The sequence below is a fragment of the Panthera uncia genome, chromosome B1 (genome assembly GCF_023721935.1).
Source record: "Panthera uncia isolate 11264 chromosome B1, Puncia_PCG_1.0, whole genome shotgun sequence".
Taxonomy (NCBI): domain Eukaryota; kingdom Metazoa; phylum Chordata; class Mammalia; order Carnivora; family Felidae; genus Panthera; species Panthera uncia.
In genome coordinates, this window is record NC_064811.1 from 67,382,122 (window position 1) to 67,395,636 (window position 13,515).

General features: G+C 38.4%; 1 long non-coding RNA gene across 2 annotated transcripts in view; it reads left to right on the top strand.

Moving 5' to 3' along the window:
- Nucleotides 1-271: 271 nt before the first annotated feature.
- Nucleotides 272-13,515, top strand: part of LOC125922893 (uncharacterized) — a 59,536-nt gene continuing 46,292 nt past the window's right edge. For both annotated transcript variants that reach the window (XR_007457821.1, XR_007457820.1), the window contains exons 1-3: nt 272-365; nt 6,983-7,067; nt 10,033-10,131. This is a non-coding gene — a long non-coding RNA (uncharacterized LOC125922893). The remainder of the gene's footprint in view (nt 366-6,982; nt 7,068-10,032; nt 10,132-13,515) is intronic.

Genomic DNA, 13,515 nt, shown 5'->3' on the forward strand with positions numbered 1-13,515 from the left:
TTAGAAAATCCTCCGTCTACTGGGTTAACTTGAACTAAGATACAACTATATTCATATATCTGTCTTTTGGGTATAATCATGGTCTTCACGGTCAACATAATGACAATGCCCAACGTTTTTATGGAGTTTGGTCACAATACAATGTCTTGAAAACGTTATTTCATCTGTGTTTTACAATCCCCTATGAGGTGGACAGGGTCAATTTTTCACCCCTCCGTTGTGGTTGAGGGAGCTGATATTCACAAGGTGGAATCCCCCTCGCTCGGGTATCCTGGATCCAGCTCTCCTTAAGGAGCTCCACCCCGTGACCAAGACATCTGCAGAGGCCTCTCCCGTTTTGTTTTTGATGCCGCATGTGAAGAGAGGTATGAATTTCACTTTACATAAGTAATAGTCTTTGCCTTAAAGACCTTTTATTATATTTACTTCTTCCAGACAGACCTGATAGAAGTCCGTCAGTCTGTCTCTGAACCGTGTTTAGCCCCACTAGCAGGCCCATTTCCACTCACGATTCTGGCTGCCTCCTGAACTGCTGTGTGAGCAAATGAGATAAGTACGAAATATTCCTACGCCACTGGCTCCATGCTCTCCTCATATTCAATCACGAAGACTAATGAATCAGAGATGATTGCGGTGGTAAAAATCCAAATGCAGATTTTTGCTGTCCTTACTAATGAGAGAAAAATATAGTAGACCATTGGCCTAAAGGCTCCAGATGCGATTCCTTTGTAACTTAGAGTGCATTAAAAAAGCTTCAGTCAGCAAGATAAGTTAATTTTTTTATGACCTTTATAAACTCTTTTAGCCTGTATCTCAGGAGCTTCTCTTAAAGATTAAATTTTTAAAAATCCTTTTAGCTCAGGCCGACACAGTCTTTTTTGTTTCAAAGGCTACATCCAAAATCTATAAAGAAACTCTGTTCGTGACAATTATTGTCAAAGTAATGATTAGGTAACATGTCATTTTTAGTTTTTACTGTTCTTGTCTCTATGATGGTAATCCAGTAGAGCTCACTTCTTAATGTAAAAGTTGCGTAAAGGATGCATCATTCCCAGTTGACTTTGCCTACATTTGCAAATTCTTGAAAAAGCAAATTGAATTGTCACTGGCAGCATCTCTTTCACACAATGACCATCAGGTTAAGTGGGAATGTGAGGCACTGATATCAAGATTTCATTAAAAGAAAAAAAAAACTCTTCAAACTGGTATTAATGTATCTTTGGGTCCGCGGGCTTCAGTAGACTCTATGGTACAATTACCCAAAGGTGAGGGGTGTCATTTTACAGGAGAAGAATGTTGGAGGAATGTGAGGGCTCTTCATTAATGACATCACAGATTTAATTGTTTGCATGAAATACATAGTTTCTTCTAAATTTTTTGGTTGTAGGGTATCAGCTTCTTTTAAACACTATTTGTAACTGGCTTGATTGGTGACTACAAGAGTCATCATCACAGGCATCTGTCACTACTTCTATTATATCCAACCTGCTGACCCAGAAAATCTGTGGTTGACACAATTGATTTCTCTATAAGATTCATTCAGCATCTATTTTATTTTTGACATCCACCTACAAGGTCCTGCAAAAACTCAGCTCCTGCAGCTCTGGGTCAGAGAAATATAGTCCTTTATACAAGGTGTGTATCCTCAGCTGAGGGGCTGGAACAAAGCATGAGTGTGACTTAGAGTGATTCACTGAAATAATTGGATTTATTAAAATACGTATGAGTTTTGGAGACTGGGCCATTGAGGACATGGTGCCAACTTCGCGAGATTTTTGCCTTTGGAAATAACAGCAACAACAGCAGCAAATAAATGAGAATAATGATAATGATAATGATAATAATAGGAAAGGCTCAAGTTACAGGACTTGCTTTGCACTGTCAAACTCTTAACCTCTGGATCATGTTGCTTTCTAGCCTTCCCTCTTGGAATCTCTTCTGCTAGATCCCAGAAAGTGTCTTGGTTGCAAACCAACATGTACAAAATGCATGTTTTAAATAGGTGCTTGACAGTTATCTATTACTTCTCATCTATTATCTTTGTGCTACCTAATTATATAGAAAGGTTACATGATTTTTTTTCAAAGCATATAGATAATTAAGTGTCAGACTCAGAATTCAACCTCAATTGTTTATCTTGTAAATAAATCGACATCTTCCTCTGTGCTCTAAAATCTAATGATCTGGCTTGATCATGCATCATCCTATGAATTTTACTGAGAAATGAGCAATGGGAAGGAACGTGGAGGTCTGTATAAGATTGCAGTAGTAGTCTTTGCTTAGTGAATTCACATATCTAAGCAGATTAAATTATTTCCCTTTTTATCTTGTTTGATGAGACTTTCAGCTTGCACCGAATTTCAGCTCTAGACAGGTCTACTTAATATTTAAGACTTTTCTTTTTTTTTCTGGTGATTTCAATGTTTTATTTTCATTTTAATAACTAAATGGTAATATGCAGGGACCACATTTTCTAGAGAAATCTTTTTGGTTCAACATAGAAAGAACCACATAAAGTGTTCTATTAATCATATACATAACTGGGCAGAGATCTTTTAAAGTGAATATCCTTTGTCAATTTCTTCTGATTCTACTAAATATTGTTTCTACTCTACAACAAAAAATGAGTGAGTGTAATGATTTTGGAGAGGAAGCAGCATCATTGGCTCTATCAAAGATGAAACACTTCCAGAGATCTTGGGGCTGACTTTTACTATAGTGCCACCACGAAAGATCTGAAGATCATTATTTACTAGAAATAAAGGAACAAGGCAGAAATCGATTACTACGACACTAGATTTATGTTTCCATTGCTCTCTATATACATCTCTATTTGTCCTAACTTCACGGGGAAGATATTTAATACATAATGGAAGGAGGCTGTTGCTTTTGATTTATTTTTTGTTTATTATTTTTGGCATCCATGGAGAAATTCTGGAAATCAATACTGTGCGTGTGTGTGTGTGTGTGTCTGTGTGTGTGTGTGAGTGTCTGGGTATTCTGGGCATAGTGTAGGTTTAAACGTTCTGGAGGGATAAGAAAACTTCCTCTACTTGCTGAGTTCTCTTTTAATAAGCAAATTATATTATGAACTCACATAAAGGAGCTACTTTTATTTCTTTGTATGCTTTACATGACATTAGGAGCACAGATACAAAGGCTAACTTAGCCATAATTGCAACAAGAAAATTTTTTGTAGTATTTACATTTATAGACTATCTCCTCCTTCTCTAGAGCCCAGGAAGTGACTCTCATTTATCCTAGCTAACTCTTAGCAATTTATTAGAGAATTAGAATACATATCTTAGGTCTATGAAGGCACAAATACAGAAATGTTAGGAAATTTTAAGTTTATTTTGAGTAAGAGTTGGCTGGTAATACAAATAAGGTAATATGGACCCTGTCTTTAAATACTTTAAAATTAAGCATTTGGACTTGAAAAAGGCATGTAGAGGGTCAATCAACACTAATTTATCAAGACCATGTAAACAAGAAACTATGTTTAAAGGAAGGCATATGTTTTATGCTCCATGAATTTATGACAGCTGACTCGAAATTTAGAAGGATGGAATACATATAATGAGAATAAAAACAAGCTGTTCATTGTTATATAATGGTAAAAGAGAGTGGAGATGTAGAGCTGGAATACTTTTAGAGACCCTTGAAGAACCCAATGAAAAAATATATTTGAACCGGATTGTTGCTTTTGAAAATACTGGAGTGACATGGTTGAAAGAGCACAGATTAAGTCCTGACCTACACAGGGTAAATCCTGAGAAGTAGTTAGGTCAAGTACTGACACTGAAATTTTACAAATGAGAAATCAAATTCACAGAAGCCATGTAACAGTATTAACAGAGACATGAAATACAGATTTGGGGGAACTGGTAACCAGCAGCAGCAAATAGGTTCTCTTTTGGATGTTTTGAATGTTCGATGTAAAAGAAAAAGCTCTTTAATGTAACTTTAATCCAGAACCTCCCAGGTCTTTAGCAGCTATGAGAACTGAAAGAAGAATTTGGGGCACAGACTTCACCTTGAGTTTTACCTTCTCATGGAGTTGACCTGACTCATAGAGTTGACTTGACCTTATCATGCTGAACTTCTCTGCCACTTTATAGGCCAAGAACGCCTGTAAAATCTGCCACCCAAGCATGAACAAACTCTTATTCTTGGTTGCCTCTAATCAAGATGAGAAACTCTTGGTTTTAAAAATCAGGGTTACTAAATACTAAAGACAAAAGGAAATAAAGAGAACTTAGAAAGTTGAGTTAAAAAGAAGGAATTTTCATCCCATCACTGCTAACTTGTTCCCTAGTTGTAGATTTTGCTTCAATATATACTTTGTCTTCTAAGATACCTACCTCTAGTCATAGAGGGCAGGTGGACCTTCAGTTAAAATTTTTCTGACTCTTGTTTTTCTAGCTGCTAACTTATATTTACCTGGTGGACGCCATTGTAATTTCCACCACCCAAGAACTGCTTCTTGGTAACACTTTTTTTTTTCCTGGTTCAAAGACCAGAAAAAAATTCTTCTCCCTGGAGTTCTGGTTTCCTGTCTGGGAGATTCTCCTCAGTCATGGCTGGTTGTTAGGACTATGGTTATTGACCATCTTTCTTCAAAGTATGATAATTCCATAACAATACACTAGACAATAAAGTTAACATCAACAATAACAAGAGACTATTTTTTTTCCCACACAGTGCCAGTATTCTAGATACAGAGGTCAAAAGAAAATTAAGAATATGTATTTGGAGTTGAGGAAAAGGAACTACATATTTGGGGCTTGTCAACATAGAGATACAAGTTGAAGTGACTGGCATGGTTAAGATTTCCCTGGGAGGTTATTAGTAATACAGTTGAGACCAAGGACAAAATCTTGAGAAATAACAGCCACAGTAAGGATAAGGGGATTTAAAGAAGATCGAGAAAGCCGTATTGGTGCGAGTGGCAGTGTTATGGAAATTGCATGCACTAAATGCCACGTTGAGTCAGGCAGGGTTAGAATTAAAAAACTGGGTTGACCTCAGGAGGTAATTTGTTATCCTTGTAGGAAACAGTTTCCAAGTCTAGGTCATTATAAGGTTGCTTGGGTATTCTTAAAAAAAATGGCAGCTGTTTGCACTCATAACTTTCTTTACCAAAGTGAACCCACATTTTCAGCTAAGATATTTCTCATCCACCTTTTTCAACATTCCTCCAAAGTTAGTGCACTTTTGGGGAGGGATGGTGAAGTCATGTTCCCTATATTAAGAGTGAAGGAAAGAATTTGGTAAGAAAGATTGATCCGCTTTATTTTGGCAATTGTAACAAAAACCTTCACTGAATTTTGAAAATCTTGCCTGCTAAAATCAAAGTGGTTTGAGGAGCAAAAGTTTGCAATATGTGTGTGGCATTCCATGGATGGTGTGTCATTTTAGCCCCCACCGTCCAACTGGTCCTGTTGCTATGCACTCCTCTGTAGTTGGTCATTCCTCACTTCCGTAGCTTCCACGGATTCTGGCTAAGCTGTTTGTTTCATCATCCATTAATCCCTGAAGTTTAGTTTGTATACCTAGAGATACTCTTAAATGTTATATTTTTATCATGAATATTGGAAAAGGGCTAGCTACAAAATACTAAGTATTTGCTATGTGTTATACACCATGATAAGTACATTACATAGCTTATTTTATTTGACTCTCACACAAAAGCAACCACCTCTGGGAGGTGTTATTATCCCCATTTTATGCATTAGAAAACTGAGGCTCTACCTCACACAGCCACTAGGTGGCAGAACAAGGGTTCAAATCTGGATGTCTCTGGTGTCCTGATTCTTGCTCTTAACCACTGTTTATACTACTCCTTAGTTATTTGTAGGATCAGCTGTTAATAATATATTATTCCCTACACTTTTAAGTTGTGGTGCTTGACTTGTGATTATTCTGCCTTCAGAGCTGTGCAATCATAAATTCAAGTATAATAAGTAATTTCAATTTGTTCTTAAACTGTGCATACATCTCCATTAATCTTAATAAATAATTGAGATGCTTATTAAGCAATCTTAGATACCCTATTACTTTTTGAAATGCCAAGCTAAGAGTGGTAGAGCATTATATGATATATTAAAACATTCTGGAAGTCAAATTCCAAAATCAAAACATTCACATATTTTAAGGAGCAAAATAATGATTACTAGTGTTTTCCAAGCAGGAAATTCTAAATTCCTTCTGTTGTTATCTATATTACCATGTGTATGATTCTCTCCGATAAAAAGATTTTAAAACACAAAATACACTTTAATATACATTGTAATATCATGGTTGTGCGCCTTACCCCATTTTAAGTTCTAAAATAGCTCAGTTGTATCTACAACATGGTCCCAGTATTTTCAAATCTGTGATTTAGATTTTCGATGGCAGAAGTTAAAAGGTTTTAGGGAAGAGTGATAAGTTAAATAAATCCAAGTAATGAAAATGGGGAATTTTTAAATTTACTGACTTAAAAATGTGCCCCCTCATGTGGATTGGAGAGAGAAAGGTATATTTGTTGGAAAATAGGACTTCAGAGGCCAAATGCCTAATTCACAGCCAAAGCCTCAGTAAGTAAAGAAAAGCTATTAAAGCAGAATGTTGACCAGGGTCCTGCTAAATAAACACATCATCCCCGTGCACATCTTCACCATCGTCTGCACGGCACTGAGATCCATCTATTTGGAGTGCATTGGTTCTCCTTTGCAGTCGTAGTGTTGCAACATGCACGAAAAGAGCCTTATATATCTTAGTCACACACAATAAAGGAAAAGTTGCCCTGTCTTTATACAGAATCGATAGACATTGCCTTCTGAATAAAAATCAGGGCCTTCTAGGAAATAAGATTGTCTACCCTGTATTCACTTTCTTCATATAATTCTTCATCACATCCCTGCACCTCCAACTAGAATTATAGGTATTTCTCAGTCTACAGTACAATTGTTCTCATGAAAATCTCTTTTCTGGTCAGTGGCAGATCCCCAATAGGAGTCTGATAATAGCAGAACGACTGGGCACTGAACCCCCAAAGCTCGAAACTCACCAAAAACAGGCAAGTAACAAAGCCCAAGCTCCCTTGTAGAGCATGCTGATGGTTATCAGAGGGTTGAAATAGAAGCGCTGTGTGGGGCAAATGTGTATCAGCTATGTGGATAGATGATCTTTTATCCTGGGAGACTGAATACCCTGCTCCTTGTCAAGCTCCCAATAGATGTGGACAAACCTGTCAGATGATCTGTTCTTTTTCAGTCCTTAGCACAATGTGGGATGTTTTCGGGCTGTACAAGCTCTGAGAACACTAGAATTGGGCCCCAACATTTATCAATAACAATTTATAGCTGATATATAGCGTTCTGGAAAAGAGAAGGAATCCACTGAAGCCTAACAACGCAGCTCCCACAAAGGTTCACTCCAGGCCTGGGATCAATGTCATCAGTGAAATTTATGGGAACGCCATGAAACCCTCTGAGATGCAGTGGCATTCTCTGCAACCTTTCTTGGAGCCCATCAATTATGGTCTAATAAGGTCTTTCCTGCCTTAGGAAAAGGTTTTCATTCCTTCACTGCCTCTCCCAGGTGTACCTGTATAATAAAAGTAGCTGTTTCTTTAGTCTAAGTGTGGTCTCCTGAGAGAGAGGTTTCTACTGGCTTCCTCAACCTACTTATGTGGGTTCTGGTAAATCTCTGGTTTCCCTCACCAGGTATGTTCACTCAAGTGAATCTAAAGAGCCGGTCACTAGTTCCTGAGATCTCCCGGAGGTAAAAACAAACAAACAAACAAACAAACAACAACAAAAACCTTGTCTGCAAAATATTCTGTATTTCCTGAATGTTGAAAACCTATGAAATGGACATATCTGATTGAATATTATGGTCAAAACATGTTTATGGAAATAATCCAAGGCTCTGTAGGAGAGGAGCAGACTGTGGTATGCTGGATATGGGTTTTCTCTAAATTTTTGGCCTCCTCAACAGGGGTAGAGGTAGGGTATAGAAATGTGGGTCTTCAGACCTTTGACTATCTGTTGGGTCATTTCTAGTTCATCTTGATCGTGTCCTCAAAGTTGACTTCAATATATACTTAACTTATGAAAAGCTGTTTCTTTGAGAGGTAGGTCTGTTGTTCACCCTCGAGGAGTCATTATGGGATTCCAGCTTCCCTAAAGGAACACTCAGTCATTAAGGGAAAATAGATTTCACTTCCATGATGCACACATATAGTATATACTCATACATACCCACATTTATACACACATTTGTGCTTGCAGATAATATCCATACACATATGTGTGTATGTATTTCCATGGATTTTAGGAAAGATGTTTCAGGAATGTTACATTTTAGGAATAATACATCATTGCTTGTCATGTTCTTTCTCTGGATGAATGATGCTTTATTTTCTTAATGTGATCATCACGGCCTAGCTCAGTAATGGGCTGCAGACAGAAGCCAGGCTTCCTTCTAAGACTTAAGTCACATGTTTTATTCAAAAAGAAGTCTTACACTATGCAAAACAGACTTCTGAGGTAAAGTCTGGTTAGAAAGAAAACCTAGAAGGGAAGAAATGGGAAGCTCTCATTTTAGCAAGGCACCATCTGGCCTTCAATTTTCTTAAGTATCCTGACTGCTGGTCACTCTACCATGAGTCTTACACTTTTGCCATTTCACTTTTTAGTGAATTTAAGGCCATAAAGCCCTTATTAAATGATAAAAGGTTGGGGCGCCTGGGTGGCTCAGTCGGTTGAGCATCCGACTTCGGCTCAGGTCATGATCTCGCGGTTTGTGAGTTCGAGCCCCGCGTCGGGCTCTGTGCTGACTGCTCAGAGCCTGGAGCCTGTTTCGGATTCTGTGCCTCCCTCTCTCTCTCTCTGACCCTCCCCCATTCATGCTCTGTCTCTCTCTGTCTCAAAAATAAATAAACGTTAAAAAAAATTAAAAAAAAAAAATGATAAAAGGTTGAAGGCAAGTGAGCCATCCTAAGTGATTAGTTTCCTGGGGTGGCTGTGACAAATTACCATAAATTAGGGGTTCTAAAACAACAACAATTCATTGTCTCTAGAGAATAGAAGTCTGAAATCAAGGTGTGAGCATGGCCATACTCTTTCTGAAGACTCTAGAGGAGAATATGTTCCATGCTTTCTGTTAGCTTCTGGTGTTGCCGCACAATTCTTGGTGTTTCTTGCTTTCTAGATACATCACTCCAGTCTTAGCCTCAGTCATCACATGGTGTTCTCTCTCTTTTGTTTGTTTGTTTGTTTGTCTATTTATATGTTTTCTCCTCTTCTTTTAAGGACACCAGTCATATGTGATTGAGGGCTCTCTGCACTCCAGTATAACTTCATCTTAATTAATTACATCTTCAATAAACTTATTTCCAAATAAGATCACAATCTGAGGTTCTAGGAAAGGCATGAATTTGTCGGGGGGAGGGGATGCCATCTAATCCCGTACCCGAGAGTATTGTGTATTCACTGAAATACTCCTTAATGCTTCAAGTTAACATATTAACTCATTGCTGCTTAGAAGAAAGATAGACAAGGTGAGTGTTGGGGCACAGGCAAAGACAGGGAAATAGAAAATGTTCAGAACAGTAATGTTCAGTGCAGCAGCCACTAGCCCCCTGTGGCTACTTAAATTTGAAGGAATTAAAATGAAATAAAATTAAAAATTCAGTGTTTCAGTATTACTCAGTAGTCAAATGTGGGTAATGACTGGTCTATTGGATAGCGCAGAAATAGAACATTTCCAGCCTTGCCCGATGTTCTTTTGGACAGTGCTGGTCTAGAACACATCATGAGTAGGAGCTATGGTGAAGGTTCTTAGGAAAGGTAAAGATGGGAGAAAGGGAAATGGAATAATGTTGCAGCAGGCAAGGGAAGGAAAAGGGAAAGGAAAGGTGAAGGCAAATAATATTACATATTATTATTTTATATTATTATAATATTATAGGTCTGCCTGGCAAAACACAACCATTGGATGTGGCGCTCATCTCTTGACCCCTATATTTTGCCTTGCAGAGAGCAGGTACTCACAAAATATTTGTTGAACCATTAAAGGAAAAGATGAATGCTTTAATCAGGATGGGATGTTGTTGACACTGGCAGTGCTGCTGACAGAAAGGTATGATTTCCATGAAAATTTCTGGGAGACAGTGCTTTGAGTATTAGCAAATCTCCACACAATGACCTTCACTTGAAGTCAGAAGACACTTGCTTCTCACGCCTTGCTCCTGTACTAGCACCATCTGCACTCTGCCCCTAGTTATTTGGTTCTCCAGGAGCATAAACAGCTGCCTTCTCTCTCTTTCAAGGAAGCATACAGTAGCATGATATTACTTGTGCCCTTTGCACTTGTGCTGGTTCAGCAATTTCCCTGTCGACTGCCATTACGGTGCCCTAATACAAAGCCACCAACCACTACTGTGCATGCCCAAAGCCCTGTGGCAAATCCCTTCCTGACAACTTTTCCTCTCGCTGCAATATGGGAAGAACAAATTACAATTGGGTTTGAAAGGGATGGGTAACTTACCTGGTCTCGGGGGCTTTGACAGCCTCCTGTTGCAGTGCCCGCTGACTGGAGGGCTGACACAGCTCATTTCCCAAGCTTGGATTTACTGTGATCCCTTGTCACAGCTCTGTGATGAGGGAGGAGGAAAGGGAATTTTTATCAGTGCAATGAATCCTTGTCGTAGCTCCCTGTAGTGACCCTCCCCCACATACACACAAGCACACATACAGACACACAGAGTCACATGTGTTGATCCATCCCTAACTACTGTCATCAATGAAGACAATAGTTTTTCTATACATCCCAGAGCAAATTTGGAGGATCTCCCCCTAAGCTCCCCTATTTATTCCTTTTAACTCAATTTTGATAGTATTTTAGACACAAAGTGGAAGGAGCTCTTCTATTCAACACCATGACAGAGCATGTGATAGGGGAAGCCAATGGGCATATTGTAAACAAATAAGTCCCAAGGATGTTGTCTTCTGAAAGTGTGTTGGGCTGTACATTTTTATTATTTGGCTGCAAGGGACTGCTATTGAATCATATGGTGAAAACACTGAATAATAAGTAGCATTGCATATTTATCCATCTGCCTGTCTGAATTCCAAAAGGTAACAAAAGACTTCTCATTTTCACTTTTGGATAATAAAACAAATTCTACAAAATAAATTCAAAAAATTCCAAATTACATTGACTAACAAGAGATTAATGGTTACCTGGGGTTAGAGGTGAAGTTGGGGTTCAGACTGGCTGCAGAGGGGCAGCACGAAAGGTAAGGGAACTATTCTGTGCCTTGATTGTGGTGGTGGTATATGTAATTACCAAAAGTCATTAAACTATAGACTTAGTGTGAATGATTTCATTATATATGAATATCTCAATTAAAAGTTAATATAGGGGGCATCCAAATTGGCCGGGAGGAAGTCAAATTTTCACTCTCCGCAGATGACATGATACTCTATATGGAAAACCCAAAAGATTCCACCAAAAAACTGCTGGAATTGACTCATGAATTCAGCAAAGTTGCAGGATATAAAATCAATGCACAGAAATCGGTTGCATTCCTATATACCAACAATGAAGCAACAGAAAGAGAAATCAAGGAATCGATCCCATTTACAGTTGCACCAAAAACCATAAAATACCCAGGAATAAATCTAACCAAATAGGTGAAAAATCTATACACTGAAAACTATAGAAAGCTTATGAAAGAAATTGAAGAAGACAGCAAAAAATGGAAAAAGATTCCATGCTCCTGGATAGGATGAACAAATATTGTTAAAATGTCAATACTACACAAAGCAATCTACATATTCAATGCAATCCCTATCAAAATAACACCAGCATTCTTCACAGAGCTAGAACAAACAATCCCAAACCTTGTATGGAACCAGAAAAGACCCCAAATAGCCAAAGCAATCTTGAAAAAGAAAACCAAAGCAGGAGGCATCACAATCCCGGACTTCAAGCTATATTACAAAGCTGTAATCATCAAGACAGTGTGGTACTGGCACAAGAACAGACACTCAAATCAATGGAACAGAATAGAAAACCCAGAAATGGACCCACAAACGTATGGCCAACTAACCATTGACACAGCAGGAAAGAATATCCAATGGAATAAAGACAGTCTCTTCAGCAAGTGATTCTGGGAAAACTGGACAGCAACATGCAGAAGAATGAACCTGGACCACTTTCTTACACCACACACAAAAATAAATTCAAAATGGATGAAAGACTTAAATGTAAGACAGGAAGCCATCAAAATCCTCGAGGAGAAAGCGGGCAAAAACCTCTTTGATCTTGGCTGCAGCAACTTCTTACTCAACACATCTCCAGAGGCAAGGGAAACAAAATCAAAAATGAACTATTGGGACCTCATCAAAATAAAAAGCTTCTGCACAGTGAAGGAAACAATCAGCAAAACTAGAAGGCAACTGACAGAATGGGAGAAGATATTTGCAAATGACATATCAGATAAAGGGTTAGTATCCAAAATCTATAAAGAACTTATCAAACTCAACATCCAAAAAACAAATAACCCAGTGAAGAAATAGGCCAAAGACATGAAAAGACACTTCTCCAAAGAAGACATCCAGATGGCCAACAGACACATGAAAAAATGCTCAACATCACTCATCATCAGGGAAATACAAATCAAAACCATAATGAGATACCACTTTACACCTGTGAGAATGGCTAACATTAACAACTCAGGCAACAACAGATGTTGGTGAGGATGCTTTTTTGCACTGCTGGTGGGAATGCAAACTGGTGCAGCCACTCTGGAAAACAGTATGGAGGTTCCTCACGAAACTCAAAATAGAACAACCCTACCACCCAGCAATTGCACTACTAGGCATTTATCCAAGGGTTACAGGTATGCTGTTTCGAAGGGACACATGCACCTCCATGTTTATAGCAGCACTATCAACAATAGCCAAAGTCTGGAAAAGCCCAAACGCCCATTGATGGATGAATGAATAAAGAAGATGTGGTATGGTATATACAATGGAGTATTACTTGGCAATCAAAAAGAATGAAATCTTGCCATTTGCAACTACGTGGATGGAACTGGAGGGTATTATGCTAAGTGAAATTAGTCAGAGAAAGACAAAAATCATATGACTTCACTCATATGAGGACTTTAAGAGACAAAACAGATGAATGTAATGGAAGGGAAACAATATAAAAACAGGGAGAGGGACAAAACAGAAGAGACTCATAAATATGGAAAACAAACTGAGGGTTACAGGAGGGGTTGTGGGAGGGGGGATGGGCTAAATGGGTAAGGGGCCCTAAGGAATCTACTCCTGAAATCATTGTTGCACTATATGCTAACTAATTTGGATGTAAATTAAAAAATAAAATAAAACAAGTTAATAAAAAAAAGTTAATATAGGGACACCTGGGTGGCTCAGTCAGTTGAGTGTCCGACTTTGGCTTAGGTCATGATCTCACAGTTCATGAGTTCAAGCCCTGCATTGGGCCCTCCAC